Here is a 20,601-nt window from a genome sequence, read left to right as displayed (position 1 = left end):
TTGTTTTTGTTGTTGTTTCTGTTTCTATATGGGCTTCCCTGGTGGCTCAGAGGTTAAAGCATCTGCCTGGAATGCAGGAGACCCGGGTTTGATCCCTGGGTCAAAGACCCCTGGAGAAGGCAATGGCAACCCACTCCAGTACTCTTACCTGGAGAATCCCATGGAGGGAGGAGCCTGGTAGGCTACAGTCCATAGGGTCGCAAAGAGTCGGGCATGACTGAGCGACTTTACTTTCACTTTCTGTTTCTATTGTCTTGCTTTGGGAGACTGACTTAAGAAAATGTTGGTACAGTTTGTGTCAGAGAACGTTTTGCCTATGCTCTCTTCTAGTAGTTTAATGGTATCATATCTTATGTTTAAGTCTTTAAGCCATTTTGTGTTTATTTTTGTACTTAGTGTAAGCATGTGTTCTAACTTCACTGATTTACATGCAGCTGTCCAACTTTCCCAGCACCGCTTCCGGAATAGACTGTTTTTTTTTTTTTTTTCTCATTTTATATTCTTAACCTCCTTTGTCCAAGATTAATTGACTGTAGGTGTGTGGGCTTTTCTCTGGGCTCTCTATTCTGTTCCATTGATCCTTATGTCTATTTTTGTCCAAATTCCATACTGTTTTAATTACTGAAGCTTTGTGGTATTGTTCAAATCTAGCAGGGCTATGCCTCCTGCTTTGTTCATTTTTTTCCGCAGGATTTCTTTGGCAATTCTGAATCTTTTATGGTTCCATATAAATTTTAGGAAATGGCAACCCACTCCAGTACTCTTGCCTGGAGAAACCCATGGATGGAGGAGCCTTGTAGGCTGCAATCCATGGTGTCGCTAAGAGTCAACATGACTGAGCGACTTCACTTTCACTTTTCACTTTCATGCATTGGAGAAGGAAATGGCAACCCACTCCAGTGTTCTTGCCTGGAGAATCCCATGGATGGAGGAGCCTTGTAGGCTGCAATCCATGGTGTCGCTAAGAGTCAACATGACTGAGCGACTTCACTTTCACTTTTCACTTTCATGCATTGGAGAAGGAAATGGCAACCCACTCCAGTGTTCTTGCCTGGAGAATCCCAGGGATGGGGGAGCCTGGTGGGCTGCTGTCTGTGGGGTTGCACAGAGTTGGACACGACTGAAGCGAGTTAGCAGCAGCAGCAGCATAAATTTTAGGATTATTTGTTCTAGTTCCATGTAAAATGACATGGGTAATTTTATATGGATCCTATTATATCTGTAGATGGCTTTGAATAGTATGGCCATTTTAATAAGATTAATTCTTTCAATCCAACAGCATTGGATATCTTCACGTTTTTCTAAGTTATCTTTAATTTCCTTTATTAATGCTTTGTTGTTGTAAGTATATAAGTTTTGCCACTTCCTCTGGCCTGCAGTGTTTCTGTAGAAAACTCAGTTCATAGCCTTATAGAGGTTCCCTGTAATTAACTCTTTGTTTTTGAATGTTGCCTTTAGAATCCTCTCTTTACCTTTTGCCATTTTTTGTTATAATATATTGTGGTGTGGGTCTGTTTGGGTTTATCTTTTTTGGAGCCTTCTGTGCTTCTTGTATCTGGACACCTGTTGCCTTCTTTAGGTTTGGGAAGATTTCAGCCATAAGTTCTTCAAGTATGTTTTCAGTCCCCTTTTTCTTCTTCTCAGTTCCCTATTATGTGTAGATTAGCATGCTTTACTTTATCCTGTGGGTCTCTTATATTGCTTTAATTTTTTTTTCATTTGGGTTTCTTTCTGCTGTTCTAATTGGGTGATTTCCATTATCCTGTCTTCCAGATCTTCTTCTGCATTATTCATTCTGCTATTCATAGCCTTTAGTTCAGCTTTCATCTCTTCAAATGAATTCTCTAATTTTTCTGGGCTCTTTACAGCTTCTAGTTCCTTTTTACAGCAACCTGCATTTCTATTGATAGCCTTTCTTAATTCCTTCAGTATTTTTATTATCCCCCCTTTAAACTCAGTGCCTGTTAGACTAAAGAAGTCTGTTTCATTGTTTGTTCTTTCAAAGGAATTCTCTCTCTATTTCACCTGGGAGTGGTTCCTCTGCTTCTTCCTTTTATTTATGTTTCTCTTGCTCTATGAGTTAAGGGAAAGCAATTAAGTACTGTGGTCTTGGAGGGTTACTTTTATGTGGAAACATCCCTGTGCACCATGCATGGGTTTAATGATTTTTGGTGTGAGAGCTGTTTTTAATACGAATTGCTGCCCCCTCTTTCCTCGGTTTTACTGGCCTTTACCCCTTTGGTAGGAGGTGGGACTGGTGTGATGGCCAGAGGCTGCATTGGATATGGAGCACTCTGGTGTCTTTTGATACAGACTTCAATTACATTTTTATGTAGTCAAATTTGTCAGTTATTTTGCATAGTTTGTGCTTTTTTGTCTTGAGTAAGAAATCTTTCCTCACCATTTCCAACATCATGAAAATATTCTTTATATGTTCATCTAAAACTGTTCCCCATTTCTGCTTAAATTAGCCAACTGATACAAAGTTCCTTACAAGAGAGTGCTGTGATTGCTTTCCTTTTATTGAAGAATAATCCTCTGTACTTGTGGAAGTCATCCTCTCTGAACTTCAGGAGAACTCATGGTATGAGGAGTAAGAAAGAGTCCATGTCCATCACATCAGTCACATCAGCCCTAGCAATCAGAGGGCTGACAGCTGTCTCACTTTGAAGTCCTTTGTAATTACTGGAGGACAAGTAGGAGGCCAAGAAGGAAAGTAGTTATGCCCATGAAAGCATTCTGGATATATGAGAAGGAAAGAGATAACATCCGATGAGAGTTTAGCTTTCCCAGATCTAGAAGCCTATGTTTGAGAAACCATTCCACCAATTATAACAAATAAGGGCTTGCTGTTTTCAATGTCCAAACAGAAACTGCTTAAGTTTCCCCAGTCAGTGTATGTTTCTGCCATGAGTCAAGGTACTCCCCATTTTATTTTCTGACTCATCTTCTTTTGGAGATCATATTCAGTTCTTATGTTCAACTAGCTTCCTAATCCCTCTTTAAATAAATAGATAATGAGAAGAGGGGATGAAGTCTTTATTCAGTTTCAAGGATGGACTCTGACAGAAGCAAAAACAGAGCCAAACAGGTTCTGCTGCTGCTGCTGCTAAGTCGCTTCAGTCGCATCTGACTCTGTGCGACCCCATAGATGGCAGCCCACCAGGCTCCCCCGTCCCTGGGACTCTCCAGGCAAGAACACTGGAGTGGGTTGCCATTTCCTTCTCCAATGCTAGATGTGCTGAAAAGTTAGCTAGAACTATTCCTTTAGATTGGTAACAATGACCCTGTTTTTGAAACATTCTTTTAAAAATGCTGTTCACTGTTTAGCTATCCTATTTCTTTTTTTTTTCTTGCATCATTATAGTAATTTGGATTACAGCACTTTAAATTTATTATTCCAAATGATGTCAGAGTTATTATCAACATTCTTGTACAATTGGATTATTTTTCAAAATGGAAATTATATTTTTTCATCCACTTTTTCCTCCCTGTATTGTTCGAAAGAGTAGTCGTCAATTAGGTTTTGGAGTACATATGTAGGAAAAATTACTTTGGCTAAAATATTAAAAATTACCTAAATCATCTTCTCTCCAAACATATTCTGCTGGTGATTACAATAAGTTTTATTTTATTTCTCAGTAGAATGGAATAAATTGCATTTTCTTTTTTATTTGAGTAGACTGTGTACCAGAACAATATTAAATAATCACAAACAGTCTGTGGTTTTTATTTTGGACTTTACTGCAGCATGAACTGTGAGGAGGTGATGCAACATTTTCTCTAATTGGCCCTTGTGTGAAATTATAACACCGGACTCAAAATTCCATCCCTGCTCTGAATTTTGGGTAAGGTTATATGAGGTTCTCAGACTCAGATAATGGTTGGTTATGATCATAAACAGCTGGTGAAGCCTTGGCAAGAAGCTGATGTTAAAGAACTTAGAGTGAAATTGAACCCCAGAGGGCAGGGGTGCCCCATTTCTCAGCTGCTAGTACATCCAATAGCGTTCATCCAATAGCATTCATCCAATAACATTCATCCAATAGTATTCATCCTGTCCTACAGGTCAGCACAGAAACTACTGACCCAGTCAGGCCTAGAAGACTGCTGAGGGCTTTTCGTTTTCCAGGAATAAAAGATATTTCCAGAAAATGAGGTCCCTCCCTATGAAAGAGTTGGTAATTTTGGTTGGGAGTCCTTGCAATTTCATTACAAGTGTTGGTATTGTTAAGGCCTGATTATCTCTTAAGAAATGCGATATCTCATTTCCTGTTGGCCAGAGAGACTTAGCTAAGGACATAATCAGAACCCCACAAAAATGCCTCAAGGAAGATTAAGTTTATATCTGAAGCTACCTCATTCCCCTTGTCAGTTTCCTCCTTCTCTCTTCCTGCATTCTCTGGCATCCCATACTTTTACGCTGGTTTCTGACTACCCAGACATTTCCCCTGCCACTTACAGAGACCTGAACTTGCCAAGCAGAAAACTTCTTACTCATGAAATTGGCTTGCCCTGTTTCCATAAGTACAGGCTCCCTGAGCAGGGCCAAAGATGAGGGTGGAAGGCATCACAGAAATGGTACATTTTCTAAAGCTCAGGGATCCAGGCTACCCTACTCCAGCTGCAACTCTAGTAGCATGATGTGTGAGTTCAAAACAAAACAAAAACTAAAATTATAGGCCATGCCTGAATACTGGTTAAAGCAGAACTATCCTAAACAGTCACTGCTTCCTGAAGGATAGAGGTTTTATTTTTTTTTAATTGCCCTATGAGAAGCAGGGATTTGCATTACTTTATGGCTTTATGTGAAACTTCCAGAGTCCCTGATGCACAGAGTGCATCTTTCACAGCACTTTCACAGCAACATCTTTCAGGATTTGAAATAGCTCAACTAGAATTCCATCACCCACTAGCTTTGTTCGTAGTGATACTTCCTAAGGCCCACTTGACATCACATTCCAGGATGTCTGGCTCTAGGTGAGTGATCACACCATCGTGATTATCTGGGTGGTAAAGATCTTTTTTGTACAGTTCTGTGTATTCTTGCCACCTCTTCTTAATATCTTTTGCTTCTGTTAGGTCCATACAATTTCTGTCCTTTATTGAACCCATCTTTGCATGAAATGATCCCTTGGTATCTCTAATTTTTTGAAGAGATCTCTAGTCTTTCCCATTCTATTTTTTTCCTCTATTTCTTTGCATTGATCACTTTGGAAGGCTTTCTTATCTCTCCTTGCTATTCTTTGGAACTTTACATTCAAATGGGTATATCTTTCCTTTTCTCCCTTGCTTTTCGCTTCTCTTCTTTTCACAGCCATTCATAAGGCCTCCTCAGACAGCCATTTTGCTTTTTTGCATTCCTTTTTCTTGGGGATGGTCTTGATCCCTGTCTCCTGTACAATATCACAAACCTCCGTCCATAGTTCATCGGGCACTCTGTCTATCAGATCCAGTCCCTTAAGTCTATTTCTCACTTCTACTGTATAATCATAAGGGATTTGATTTTGGTCATATCTGAATGATCTAGTGGTTTTCCCTACTTTGTTCAATTTAAGTCTGAATTTGGCAATAAGGATTTCATGATCTGAGCCACAGTCAGCTCCTGGTCTTGTTTTTGCTGACTGTATAGAGCTTCTCCATCTTTGGCTGCAAAGAATATAATCAGTCTGATTTCAGTCTGTTGGCCGTCTGGTGATGTCCATGTGTAGAGTCTTCTCTTGTGTTGTTGGAAGAAGGTTTTGCTACGACCAGTGCGTTCTCTTGACAAAACTCTATTAGCCTTTGCCCTGCTTCATTCTGTACTCCAAGGCCAAATTTGCCCATTACTCCAGGTGTTTCTTGACCTCTTTTGCATTCCAGTCCCCTCTAATGAAAAGGACATCTTTTTGGGGTGTTAGTTCTAGAAGGTCTTGTAGGTCTTCATAGAACCATTCAACTTCAGCTTCTTTATTATTACTGGTCGGAGCATAGACTTTATTACCGTGATATTGAATGATTTGCCTTGAAAATGACAGCGATCATTCTGTTGTTTTTGAGATTGCATCCGAGTAGTGCATTTTAGACTCTTTTGTTTATTATGATGGCTATTCCATTTCTTCTAAGGGATTATTGCCCACAATAGTAGATAAAATAGTCATCTGAGTTGAATTCACCCATTCCAGTCCATTTTAGTTCTCTGATTCCTAGAATGTTGACATTCACTCTTGCCATCTCCTGTTTGACCACTTCCAATTTGCCTTGATTCATGGACCTAACATTCCAGGTTCCTATGCAGTATTGCTTTTTACAGCATCGGACCTTGCTTCTATCACCAGTCACATCCACAACTGGGTGTTGTTTTTGCTTTGGCTCTGTCTCTTCATTCTTTCTGGAGTTATTTCTCCACTAATCTCCAGTAGCATACTAGGCACCTACCAACCTGAGGAGTTCATCTTTCAGTATCTTATCTTTTTGCCTTTTCATACTGTTCATGGGGTTCTCAAGGCAAGAACACTGAAGTGGTTCACCATTCCCTTCTCCAGTGGACCACATTTTGTCAAAACTCTCCACCATGACCCGTCCATCTTGGGTAGCCCCACATGGCATGGCTTAGTTTCACTGAGTTAGACAAGGCTATGGTTCATGTAATCAGATTGGCTAGTTTTTTTGTGATTGTGGTTTCAGTCTGTCTGCCCTCTGTTCCCTTATCGTGCCTACTGTCTTCCTTGGGTTTCTCGTACCTTGGACATGGGGTATCTCTTCACGGCTACTCCAGCAAAGCGTAGCCACCGCTCCTGACCTTGGACATGGGGTATATCCCCTGGGCCACTCCTGCGCCACACAGCTGCCGCTACTGCACTGCTTACTCTGAGTGTTCCAAAATCTCCACTTTTTCCTCTCTCTCCCCTGCCTCCAGACAGGATTCAACTTTCTCCTCTCAGTATGTCTCCATCATAGATTTTACTTTGTGGACCTGTCATCACTGATAAATTTCTCTCACCATAATGCAAATGTTGTATCTTATATTAATTGTTCTCACAAGACTTAGCACTAACAAGGTATGCTGTCAGTGACTAAATAAAAGTTCATTCAAATACTAAAGATGCTTGATCTCACACCTGTGAAACAACCATGTTGTCTGTTCAGCTGTATATTCATATCAGATAACCAGAAGTGTAAACTGTTTAAAGTAATGAAAAGATACAAATGATACCCCTGGACATGATCTGCTACATTACAGACTAAAGAATGTGACTTAGAATAGTTGGCTAAATTCCATGATCTGCTTCTTTGACCTTTTGATAAAAGTGAAAGCTGGTGAAAAGAATGAGATTATGCATGTAAGGTAAAGACAGTTGTGCTTTTGACCTTCCTTGTGTGGTGACTGGTACAGGGCTCATTCATGCTTCATGTATGCCCGAGGACAACTTTGGACTTTCCTTGGAACCATGATAGAGGCATGAACCCTAATTATGGTTCAGGAATAGTCTCATTTCTTGGCCACTACAGAAATGAGAGATTGAGCCTGAAAGCTACATTCTCCCAAGAAATAAAAGCAAGAGGAGCAAACAGACAATGTGAGGCTATGTGGAAATAGTCTTGTGTGGAGGGTGTGGTCAGGGAGGGCTCGGGATGTGCTTTTGTCAGCCAGAAAATGTTCAGAGGAAAAAAGCAAGGGGGGTGTAATGCCTTGCCATGCAGGCAGGGAATAAAAGGGACAGAAGACACAAGGCAGTCTTGTAGAACCAGGCAAGGAGAGTTGGCACCATCTGGAAAAAGACCTCAGTGCCCTAGTTGGCACTTTTCCAGATGGTGCTGAGTTGGCTCCAGCCAGAGAAAAGCATTCCTTTATGGCTGGTAAGAAAATCTTGGGGTTGTAACCAACTCCTCTGGGAGCTGGTAAACGATTTCTATGCCTCTTATTGTTATGAAGTGAGACTATATATTCTCAGTAGCTATGTGATTCAGAGAAATATTTGCAGTAACCCTTGCTGCTGAAGTTCAAGAGAGACCATGGATGTCAATCTTAATCAGCATAAAGGTTAGGACCTACTGTACCCAACAGGAAGCAGTGATAATCCAAAGACCAGCTTTGATAATCCCTATTAGTGCATTGTATGTAATTACCTAAGTAATGTGAACTAAATAATTGTGGCACCAAATCTATGTTAACTTACTGTGGATGGAAAACTGTCAATATGTATTGAGCAAGCAGGATGTCAGACATTTTGCTGGATATTTTAACTAGTTACCTCATTTAGTTCTCATAACAAACCTATGAGCTATGACTTTACAGATGAGACAAGTGAGACTCTGAAAGGTACATAAACTGCCTAATCCATACAACTAGAAAATAAATAGTATATATTTTAGACTCATGTCTGCTGAACTATTTTCACTTGTGACATTGATAGTAACCATAGTAACACTTATAGTAAATATTTGTATAGCTTTTGAACTGTGGTGCTGGAAAAGGCTCTTGAGAGTCAGTTGAACAGCAAGGAGATCAATTGACTGAAGGATTTTCCTTCAGTCAATCCTGAAGGAAATCAACCCTGAATATTCATTGGAAAGACTGATGCTAAAGCTGAAACTCCAATACTTTGGCCACCTGATGCAAAGAACCAACTCATTGGAAAAGACCCTGATGCTGGGAAAGATTGAGGGCAAGAGGAGAAGGAGACAACAGAGGATGAGATGGTTGGATGGATGGCATCACTGACTCGATGGACATGAGTTTGAGCAAACTCAGGGAGATGGTGAAGGACAAGGAAGCCTGGTGTGTTGCAGTTCATGGGGTTGCAAAGCGTTGGACACAACTTAGCGACTGAACAACAACAATATAGCATTCATCCTATGCTCAAGCATTTTATATACATTCCTTGAAATGATGTCACTCCAGCCTCCCTTCCTCATAAACATCGACAATTGGACAGTTTTTTATGAACAAAAACAGCTCTGGGAAAGCTCTGGAGCTTAAGAAACCTGAGCAAAACAGTTAGATAAAAGCAACTTGAAACTAATTGCACAAGAAGAGAAGAAAGATTCATTTTGCCTGCATCATCCCATCCCTCAAGCAAACATTGTTCAGTGCCAGCATAATAAAGGCTAAATATGACAAACCCACAGCTAACATCATACTCAGTGTCAAAAGGTTTAAAGTTTTTCCTCTAAGAGTAGGAGCAAGAAAAGAGGATCCACTCTTACCACTCCTATACAACATAGTACTGAAGTCCTCGCCAGAGAAATCAGGCAAGAAAAAGAAATAAAAAGCATGCAAATCAAAAAGGAAGAAGTAAAATTTTCTTTATTTGTAAATCATATCATCCTACATATAGAAAATCTTAAAAACATGCCCCCAAAGTGTTGTAACTAATCAATGATTTCAGTAAAATTGCAGAATACAAAATCAAGATAGAAATCACTTGTATTTCTATGCACTAACAATAAAGCATCTGAAAGAGAAGGAAAACAATCCCAATTCACAATGATATAAAAAATAATAGAATACTTAGAAATAAATTAAGCAAAGGAAGTGAAAGATCTGCACACTGAAAGCCATGAGACTTTGAAGAAGGAAATTAAGACACAAAAAAATTAAAAGATATTCTATACTCAAAATAGAATTAATATTGTTTAAATGCCCATACTACTACTCACAGCCATCTATAGTCAGTACCGTCTCTATCAGAATTCTAATGGCATTTTTCACAGAAATAGAAAAAGACCCTAAAATTAGTATGAAGCCACAAAAAATCCTGAATAGTCAAAGCAATACTAAGAAAGAACATACTGGAGGTGTTATACTTCCTAATTTCAAAGCTATAGTAATCCAAACAGTATGGTACTGGCATAAAAATAGACATATAGATCATGGGCCAGAAGAGAGGACTGGAAGTAAACCCTAACGTATACAATCAACTAATATTTCCCAAGGAAATCATTAGTGCTTAATAGATAAAGGATAGTCTCTTCAATAAATAGTGCTGGGAAAATGGGATAACCACATGTTGAAGAAAGAGATTGAACCCCTTATGCTACTCACAAAAATTCTCAAAATGAATTAGGTAAGACATAAAGCCATAAAAATCCTACACAAAGACATAAGAAAAACCTTCTGGACATTGGTTTTAGCAACAGTTTTTTGGGTATGACACCAAAAAGCACAACAAAAGCAAAAATTAGCAAGTAGAACTACATCAGATTTCTGCACAGCAAGATAAATGCTCCTTTCAACAAAAATAAACATTAACAAAATGAAAAGACAACTAATGGAATGGGAGAAAATATTTGCAAATCATAGCTAATAAAGGATTAATATGTAAACAAGGTTTCCCTGATAGCTCAGTTGGTAATCCACCTGCAATGCAGGAGACCTTGGTTTGATTCGTGGGTCGGGAAGATCCCGTGGTGAAGGGATAGGCTTACCCACTCCAATATTCTTAGGCTTCCCTTGTGGCTCAGCTGGTAAAGAATCTACCTGCAATGTGGGAAACCTGGGTTCAATCCCTGGGTTAGGAAGATCCCCTGAGAAGGGAAAGGCTACCCACTCCAGTATTCTGGCCTAGAGAATTTCATGGACTATATAGTCCATGGGGTTACAAAGAGTCAGACACAACTGAGACACTTTCACTTTCACTTTTTTTCAAGGTTCTCATACAAGTCAATAGCAAAAAAAAAAAAAAAAAACACACAAAAAAAATCTGACTAAAAATGGGCAGAGGAACTAAATAGACATTTTTCCAAAGAAGACAAGACATACCAATGGCCAACAGATAAGTGAAAAGAGGCTCAGCATCATTAATCAACAGAGAAATGCAAGTGAAAACAAGAGTGAGCTATCACCACAATCCTGTTGGAATGATTTTCACTGAGAAGACAGAAGATAACAAATGCTGGTGGAGATGTGGAGAAAAGGAAACCCTTATGCACTGTTGCGGAGAAGGAGATGGCACCCCACTCCAGTACTCTTGCCTGGAAAATCCCATGGATGGAGGAGCCTGGTGGGCTGCAGTCCATGGCGTCGCTGAGGGTCGGACACGACTGAGCGACTTCACTTTCACTTTCACTTATGCACTGCTGGGGGGAAAGTAAATCGATGCAGTCACTATGCAATACAATATGGAGATTACTCAAGGAATTAAAAATAGAGCCACCACTATATGATCCAGCAGTTCCACCTCTGGAAATGAAAACAAGATCTTGAAGGGATATCTGCATTCCTGTGTTCATTGGAGCGTTATTCACAGTCGCCACTGTGAATGAAAACAATTGAAGTATCCCCCAAGGGATGAATCGTTAAAGAAGTTGTAGTATACATATATACAATGGAAAAATACTTATGAGAAAGAAGGAAATTCTGCCATATGAGACAATATGAATGAACCATGAGAACATTATGCAAGTGAATAAGTCAGAGAAAGACAAATAATGATATAACTTATGTAGAATCTAAAAAAGTCAAACTCATAGAAACAGAGTAGAGTGGTGGTTACCACGGGCTGAGAGGAAGGAGGTGTGGGGAGATATTGGTCAAGAGTACTGTTTTATGCTGGTCTCAGCCTGTTGGTAACCACTGTTATTGCTGGATTGACCTTTGTGATTCTTACCATGATTGTAAGATGCCCTCAGCAATAACCAACAGGAAACTTTGGGGAAGAGGTTTATTACTCAAAGGTCTTGAAAATTACACAGCATACCTCAGGCCACATAGCAAAGTCAGGGGTAGGAAAAAGGGAGGCAGCAGGTGTAGGGTTGTGGGAACAAGTGTGGGGCCTACGGTTTCATAGGCCTTCTGTTTATTGGTGAATTTAAAACACAGATGGGAATTTAAATGGAAGAGAAAAAACAAGCAGCCCAAATGGTCATTTATTGAAAATCAGTCAAGGTCTCTGAAACCAGCTGTCACGTCCTCTCAGCAACCTCCTCCAATAAATGACATGGATAAAGAAGAGTATTTTAGGATTATGAAATAGTTCTTTATCTTATTGTGGCAGTGTATGTTACAATTCATAGAAATATATATCCCCAAAAAGTTCTTCACATAATTTTTAATGAAAAGTAAACTGCAGGCTTTACACACAGACTTTCTAGATTTGAATCACCTATTTGCTGTTTATCTTGAGATATGTTACTTAATTTCCATATTTCCTAATTTCTCATAAAATAATGGCAGTTGTAGTGACAACCCCCTCACAGGGTTGTGATGAACATGAAATGGGCTAAAATGTACACCCATTTAGAGCAACCCCTCGTATACAGTAAGTGCTCAGTAAATATTAGTGATCATTATTAGGACACATATACATTCTGTGGGATTAATGTTTTATGCTGTGTAATTTTCAGAGTTTTACTTTTCAACAGCTCACATGTTCCTTAGTTGATGAATGTGGTCTATCTGTACAATGTAGTAGTAGTCATAATAGAATGGAAGCAAACGCTGACCCATGCTACAGTATAGGTGAACCTTGAAAGCGTAATGCCAAGTGAGAGAAGCCAGACACCAAAGGTCACATATTGTATGGTTCCTCTTACATGAAATGTCCAAAATAGGCAAATCTATAGAACCTGAAAGTCAACTAGTGGTTGCTAGGGAAAGGGAGAAATGGGCCTGACTGCTAACAGATATAGGACTTTTTCTGACATGATAGAAATACTCTGAAATAGATAACAGTGGTGGTGGCTCAACTCTATAAATACACTAAAAACCTCTGAATCATATACTTTAAAGTGTGAACTTTATAGTATGTGAATTATATCTCAATAAGCCTTTTATTTTTTTTAATCTCTGAAACAAAGGAGCCTGGGGCAGTAGGGGACAGCTCAGCCTGGCTCTTTATCTAGACATGTGGCTGGCAAGGTGTTTATAGAGATAACTGTCTTTGAAGTGGATGACTCTTTGAAGTGGATCCCTTGGCAATCAAAGCTTAAGTCAGACACTTGTATTACAAAAAAGAAAAACCAACTGTCAGGCCTGATGCTACAGGTACAAACTTCCTGTAAAAAGACGAATAAGTTTGAGGGAGTCTAATGTATAGCATGGTGATTGTAGTTGATGATACTGTTGTGTTCTTGAATGTTGCTCGGAGAGTAAACCTTAAATGTTCTCATCACAAAAAAGAAATTGTAACAATGTGATGGAGGTGTTAACTAGTATTCTTGCCTGGAGAATCCCAGGGATGGGGGAGCCCAGGGGGCTGCCGTCTCTGGGGTCGCACAGAGTTGGACACGACTGAAGCGACTTAGCAGCAGCAGCAGCAGCAGTACTATGGTGGCAATCATTTTGCAATATATAACTATATCCAATCAACATGCTGAACACCTTAAATTTACACAGTGTTAATATCATTATTCAATGGACATGGGATTGAGTGGACTCCAGGAGTTGGTGATGAACAGGGAGGCCTGGCGTGCTGCAGTTCACGGGGTCGCAAGGAGTTGGACACGACTGAGTGACTGAACTGAACTGAATGTCATTATATCTCAATAAAGCATAAAGAGATATTTTAATTTAAAAATCACTGTTTTATAAATTAGCTCATTTTATTCTCACAGCAACTTTTTGAGGACACCATTATTATCCCTGTTTTATAGGTAAAGAAACTAAGGTCAGAGAACTGGCCCAAGGTCATACATACTAAAATGGGAAAGAAATAGGATTCAAACTCAGAAAGTCTGACTCTAGAAACCATAGTCTCAACACATTCTCCTGTTCTGTTTTCAAATATTTCCAGAACTAAGTGATTTTCAGAACTTTCGACTTTCTAACCAGACAAGGTCAAACTCCAAAATGGCACTCATAAGCCCCTAAAGGAAAACATACCTGACAGAATCCTAGAGATGAGAGCAGTAATAAGCCAAGTAACTGAATGGGAAAGTCACCAAAAGTTCTTGAAATGTTGTAACACACCCCCACACTGTGACACCTCTCCTTACCCAACACCTCTTGCTAAAACCCCAGGAGTGAAGGACAGGCCCCTGGAGAAGCCTCAAAGGCTCTCAAGAGTCTAGTCTCCCATGTTGAGGGAGACTGTACTCCCAACACGAGCAGCTGCTCCACGTTAGGACCACTGTACCTGCTGCTTGCCAGACTGCCGTCTAAGAGGCAGGAAAAACAGATAAACTCTTCAAATCCTGAGCACATACTTCACAGGGAGAAGAGAAGTGCAGATACAAAGAGCTTACTTGGCTTTCTTTCTCTTTTTTTTTTTCCCCCAGAGCTGCCTAAACTTTATCTCATGAGGAATCCACTGAAGGACTTCTTGGGGAAGTGAGTGCAAGTCAAGATATCCAGAAACCAGGTAGAGTGATCCACCATTGCAGGGGTTAATAATCAGCTGCCTGTTGCTCTGGCTAAGCCATGAGAAAAACACCATGGGAAAAGTATAAATGCAAAATATAGCAGTACAGTATAATCTAAACAAAAGTATATCAGGTTATTAGTTGGGATTATCATGCCCTACTAAGCTAAGGAAAAACATAGTATGGGCCTTGGAACACTGGATCAGCACCAAGTTCAGAACACTGCTTGTGCACACACCAAGATGTTTTCTTAAGGCATATGTGGGTCTATGAGCCCCAACTGGGTGATACCGCTTATATAAGAAAATAGCAGATAGTTCAAAGTAATCAATAAAATGAGAGAAGTGACCGGTGACACAGGAGGCTGATTTTGTCATAGCAAAACAGATACATTCTGTGTGCCAAGATACTAAATAAAAGTGATGTGGCTCCAAGGGATAGGGCTCTTGATCCAAGAGGTCTTGAGTTCCCCGGTCCCATCTTTAAAACTTTAATTCTGTCTCTAGTTTCTTTTTCCCAAACTGTGTGTTGACCACTTTCAATCCCTACCTGCTGTGCTGGCTGCAGCATACCATCTTAGTTCACTAGGGACTAGGGGACTTCCAGGGGCACAGACTTTGAGTGCTAAAGCCAGGACAGTTGGTTGCCCTTCACTCATGTTAGAGTCAGCAAGAACCATTAGGATTTTTCTTCATTCCAGTGCATTCCACTCATGCCAAGCTGTGCTACTCACACACCATCCAGTCATGCAAATGAATTCTGACTGTGAGCCTTGTATTTTTACTCCTACTTCAGTTATTATTGCTGTAACCCCAGCACCCATTTCCTTAGAATAATTGATGTTATTCACTGACTTGGTCTGCTTAAATCAGATGGGGTTATTTTCACTAGTTGCTGCCTCCCAGCCAGAGGGGACATAAAGCTTCCTCAATGGTGAACAATTGAAAGCATTTCCCCTAAAGTCAGGAACAGGACAAGGGTGCCCATTTTCACCATTACTATTCAACATAGTTTTGGAAGTTTTGGCCACAGCAATCAGAGCAGAAAAAGAAATAAAAGGAATCCAAATTGGAAAAGAAGAAGTAAAACTCTCACTGTTTGCAGATGACATGATCCTCTACATAGAAAACCCTAAAGACTCCACCAGAAAATTACTAGAGCTAATCAATGAATATAGTAAAGTTGCAGGATATAAAATCAACACACAGACATCACTTTCATTCCTACACACTAATAATGAGAAAATAGAAAGAGAAATTAAGGAAACAGTTCCATTCACCATTGCAACGAAAAGAATAAAATACTTAGGAATATATCTACCTAAAGAAACTAAAGACCTATATATAGAAAACTATAAAACACTGGTGAAAGAAATCAAGGAAGACGCTAATAGATGGAGAAATATACCATGTTCATGGATCGGAAGAATCAATATAGTGAAAATGAGTATAATACCCAAAGCAATTTATAGATTCAATGCAATCCCTATCAAGCTACCAATGGTATTTTTCACAGAGCTAGAACAAATAATTTCAAGATTTGTATGGAAATAAAAAAAAAAAAAACTCAAATAGCCAAAGCAATCTTGAGAAAGAAGAATGGAACTGGAGGAATCAACCTGCCTGACTTCAGGCTCTACTACAAAGCCACAGTCATCAAGACAGTATGGTACTGGCACAAAGACAGAAATATAGATCAATGAAACGAAATAGAAAGCCCAGAGATAAATCCACACACCTATGGACACCTTATCTTTGACAAAGGAGGCAAGAATATACAATGGATTAAAGACAATCTCTTTCACAAGTGGTGCTGGAAAAAAAAATGAAACTAGAACACTTTCTAACACCATATACAAAAATAAACTCAAAATGGATTAAAGATCTAAACGTAAGACCAGAAACTATAAAACTCCTCGAAGAGAAAATAGGCAAAACACTCTCTAGCATAAATCACAGCAGGATCCTCTATGACCCACCTCCCAGAATATTGGAAATAAAAGCAAAAATAAACAAATGGGACCTAATTAAAATTAAAAGCTTCTGCACAACAAAGGAAACTATAAGCAAGGTGAAAAGACAGCCTTCAGAATGGGAGAAAGTAATAGCAAATGAAGCCACTGACAAACAACTAATCTCAAAAATATACAAGCAACTCCTATAGCTCAATTCCAGAAAAATGACCCAATCAAAAAAAGGGCCCAAGAACTAAATAGTCATTTCTCCAAAGAAGACATACAGATGGCTAACAAACACATGAAAAGATGCTCAACATCATTCATTATCAGAGAAATGCAAATCAAGACCACAATGAGGTACCATTTCATGCCAGTCAGAATGGCTGCGATCCAAAAGTCTACAAGCAATAAATGCTGGAGAGGGTGTGGAGAAAAGGGAACCCTCTTACACTGTTGGTGGGAATGCAAACTAGTACAGCCACTATGGAGAATAGTGTGGAGATTCCTTACAAAACTGCAAATAGAACTCCCTTATGACCCAGCAATCCCACAGCTGGGCATACACACAGAGGAAACCAGAATTGAAAGAGACACCTGTACCCCAATGTTCATCGCAGCACTGTTTATAATAGCCAGGACATGGAAGCAACCTAGATGTCCGTCAGCAGACGAATGGATAAGAAAGCTGTGGTACATATACACAATGGAGTATTACTCAGCCATTAAAAAGAATTCATTTGAATCAGTTCTAATGAGGTGGATGAAACTGGAACCTATTATACAGAGTGAAGTAAGCCAGAAAGAAAAAGACCAATACAGTATACTAACGCATATATATGGAATTTAGAAAGATTGTAATGATAACCCTGTATGCGAGACAGCAAAAGAGACAGATGTATAGGACAGTCTTTTGGACTCTGTGGGAGAGGGAGAGGATGGGATGATTTGGGAGAATGGCATTGAAGCATGTATATTATCATATATGGAATGAGTCGCCAGTCCAGGTTCAATGCATGATAGTGGATGCTTGGGGCTGGTGCACTGAGATGACCAAGAGGGATGGTATGGGGAGGGAGGAGGGAGGGAGGTTCAGGATGGGGAACACGTGTATACCTGTGGCAGATACATGTTGATGCATGGCAAAACCAATACAATATTGTAGAGTAATTAACCTCCAATTAAAATAAATAAATTTATATTAAAAAAATAAAGCTCCTGGCTTATTTAGAATGTAACCCTGTCTCTTTCAGCTGCTAACTGTCTGAACTGGTCACCAGATAGGCTACTGTCAACCTGGTATTAAGATGCCAGGCATGAAGAGTGATGCATTTCACTGTTTTAAAACATCTTGGTTACAAAGGAGTAACTGAAACTGGCCCCACAGAAGTTTTAACTAATTGTTTTTCATTAAGTCTTTCAATCCCTTGCATAATTAGCTTCTCAGAAGCATGTGTCTTTTTTTGTTTGTTTGTTTTGGTTGCTCCGAGTCTTAGTTGTGGCATGCAGAATCTAGTTTCCTGGAAAGCGAAAGTGTTTAGTCCTTCAGTCATGTCCAACTCTTTGCAACCCCATGGACTGTAGCCCTAGTTCTCTGACTAAGGATCAAACCTGTGGCTCCCTTCGTTGGGAGCATCGAGTCTTAGCCCCTGGACCACCAGGAGGGAAGTCCCAAAAGCATGTCTTTTGTGGGCAATACCACCCAATATTCCCTTAGAAACCGGAAGATGCGCTATGAGTGCATGAGCCTTTAGAGTGCAGTCAGTCCCATTTAAAATTCCCCATTATATATAAAGCTGAGCATTAGTGACAGGCACAGCCCCTACCTTTAAGAGATGGTACAGTCTAATTAGGGAACAGTACACACACACACACACACACCCCACCCACCCCACACACACCCCACACACACACACCCCACACACCTCACACACCCCACACACCCCACACATACCCCACCCATACACATGCACACACACCCCACACACCCCACACACACCCCACCCCTGCAAGCCCCAGGGATTACAGATGTCAGGAGCTATTAGTACAGAAACTCATTTCTGACTGAGGAGGAGGGGAACCAGGTGTGAGTTCAGGCACCAGAGTCTCTGCCATCTGCAGCTGTTTCCTTCCCAACTGACCTCCTAACACTGTCTCCTACACTTCAGGAAGGATCTGGATGCCCTGGGGTTGTCCCTTATGGAGGAGAGGCTGACTCAAGTTTGAAAGTGTATGCAACAAGTGCCCCCCCACCCCAAACCTTCTCTTCTCCCCTGTTCACATCCACCCGTGCAGGTCTGGCAGAGGTGCCTGCTAGAGCCCCATGATCTCTGATTATTCTAACAGGATCCATCCCTGAACAGATGGCCACCTCAGTCACAGTGGACTTCATGTCTGGCCAAGATAGGGCATTATATATCTAATGAGCAATCTAGCAAATGAGGTTGAACAGGCATACCTCGTTCTTCATTTAATCATCCCAGCTGTTGGGTCCTAGGCCATGGACTGGCAAGCAGGCTGAATTGTGCCTTAATATAAAGGTGCAGGCAAGGGAAGAGCCTCTTAGAGACCAACCAGGACACCAGATGGAGTTAGATAGCATTACATGCATTTAGAGTGTGAACCTCTTATGAACAAAGAGCTGGCTGGCCAGCTTGCACCAGAGTGATGCCATTATAGAGGGAATGTTTAGGAAACAGCAATTTCCATGCTGATGAGAACAGTGTTTGTTCATTTTTATTGTCTGCTGCAGTCATTCTCTTTTTTTATTTTTAATTTAACTGGAATATAGTTGATTTACAATGTTATGTTAGTTTCATGTTATAGCAAAGTGATTCAGTTATAAATACATTCATTCTGTTTTAGACTCTTTTCTCATATAGGTTATCACAGGACATTGAGTAGTTCCCTGTGCTATACAGTAGGTCCTTGCTGGTTATCTGTCTCATACGTAGTAGTGTGTATGTTCATCTCAAGCTCCTGATTTTTCCCTCCCCCCAACATTTCCCCTTTGGAAATGTTGTTTTTGATATCTGTAAAAAAAAAAAAAAAAAGTTTTCTTTTGATATCTGTAAAAAAAAAAAAGTTTGGTTTTGATATCTGTAAGTCTTTTTCTGTTTTATAAATAAGTTCATTTGTATTATTTTTAAGGAGTTTGATCCCATGAGTGATCTCATATGATATCTGTCTTTCTCTGTCTTCGTGTGATCATCTCTAGGTCCATCCATGTTGCTGCAATGGTATTATTTAGTTCTTTTTTATGGCTTTATGTATGTATATATGTCCTAAATCTTCTTTATCCATTCCTCTGTTGATGGACATTTAGGTTGCTTCCATGTCTTGTCTGTTGTAGGTGGTGCTGCAGGTCATTTCAGGTTATGGTTTCCTTTCAAAATATGGTTTTCTCTGGATGTATACTCAGGAGTGGAATTGCTGGATCATGTGGTAGTTCTACTTTTAGTTTTCTAGGGAACCACCATACTGTTCTCCACAGTGATTATACCAGTTTAAGTTCCCACCAACGGTGTAGAAGAGTTGGTGCCTTTTTCTCCACTCTCTCTCTAGCATTTATTGTTTGTAGAGAGTATTCTTAAGCTTTACCCAGAAGGATTTTAAAATACAAATTAGGTCCAAGTGTGGAACCAGAGAATTTACACTTTTAACAAGTTCCCAAGTAGAGACCAGAGAAGGAGATGGCAACCCACTCCAGTATTCTTGTCAAGAGAATCCTGTAGACAGAGGAGCCTGATGGGGTGCCGTCTGTGGGGTCGCACAGAGTCGGACACGACTGAAGCAACTTAGCATGCATGCATGCTTGCATTGGAGAAGGAAATGGCAACCCACTCCAGTATTCTTGCCTGGAGAATCCCAGGGACGGAAGAGCCTGGTGGGCTGCTGTCTATGGGGTCTCACAGAGTAGGACTCGACTAAGTGACTTAGCAGCAGCAGCAGCAAGTAGAGACCATGGGTTCCAGGACCACACATTAAGAGGCATGGGTCAACAGGAAATAGTCCATATAACAGTATATGTATGTGTGTGTTTCTTCTGCAGACCCAGCCCATATAGAAATCATTGTGAAGTGTCATAAAACAACATACCCAGGTATTTGTTGGAATAATGAGGGATGAAAACTCACAACCAATATTTGATCAACTAACTACAAAGTACTTACTAAGCAGCTACCATGTGCAAAACTAGGTCCTAAATTCTGTAAAGATTAAAAAGAAATGTCAAATTCAAATTAGAAAAACCTTTCTAGAGGTCATTTAGTCAATATATAATTAAAGTCTTAAAGCTTGCCACTTTTTCACCCACCAAGCAGTTCTATGTCTAGGAATTTATCACAAGAAAATAATTTAAAATG

This window comes from Ovis canadensis, chromosome 25 (genome assembly GCF_042477335.2).
Source record: "Ovis canadensis isolate MfBH-ARS-UI-01 breed Bighorn chromosome 25, ARS-UI_OviCan_v2, whole genome shotgun sequence".
NCBI lineage: Eukaryota > Metazoa > Chordata > Mammalia > Artiodactyla > Bovidae > Ovis > Ovis canadensis.
Note: the sequence above shows the minus strand (reverse complement) of the source record.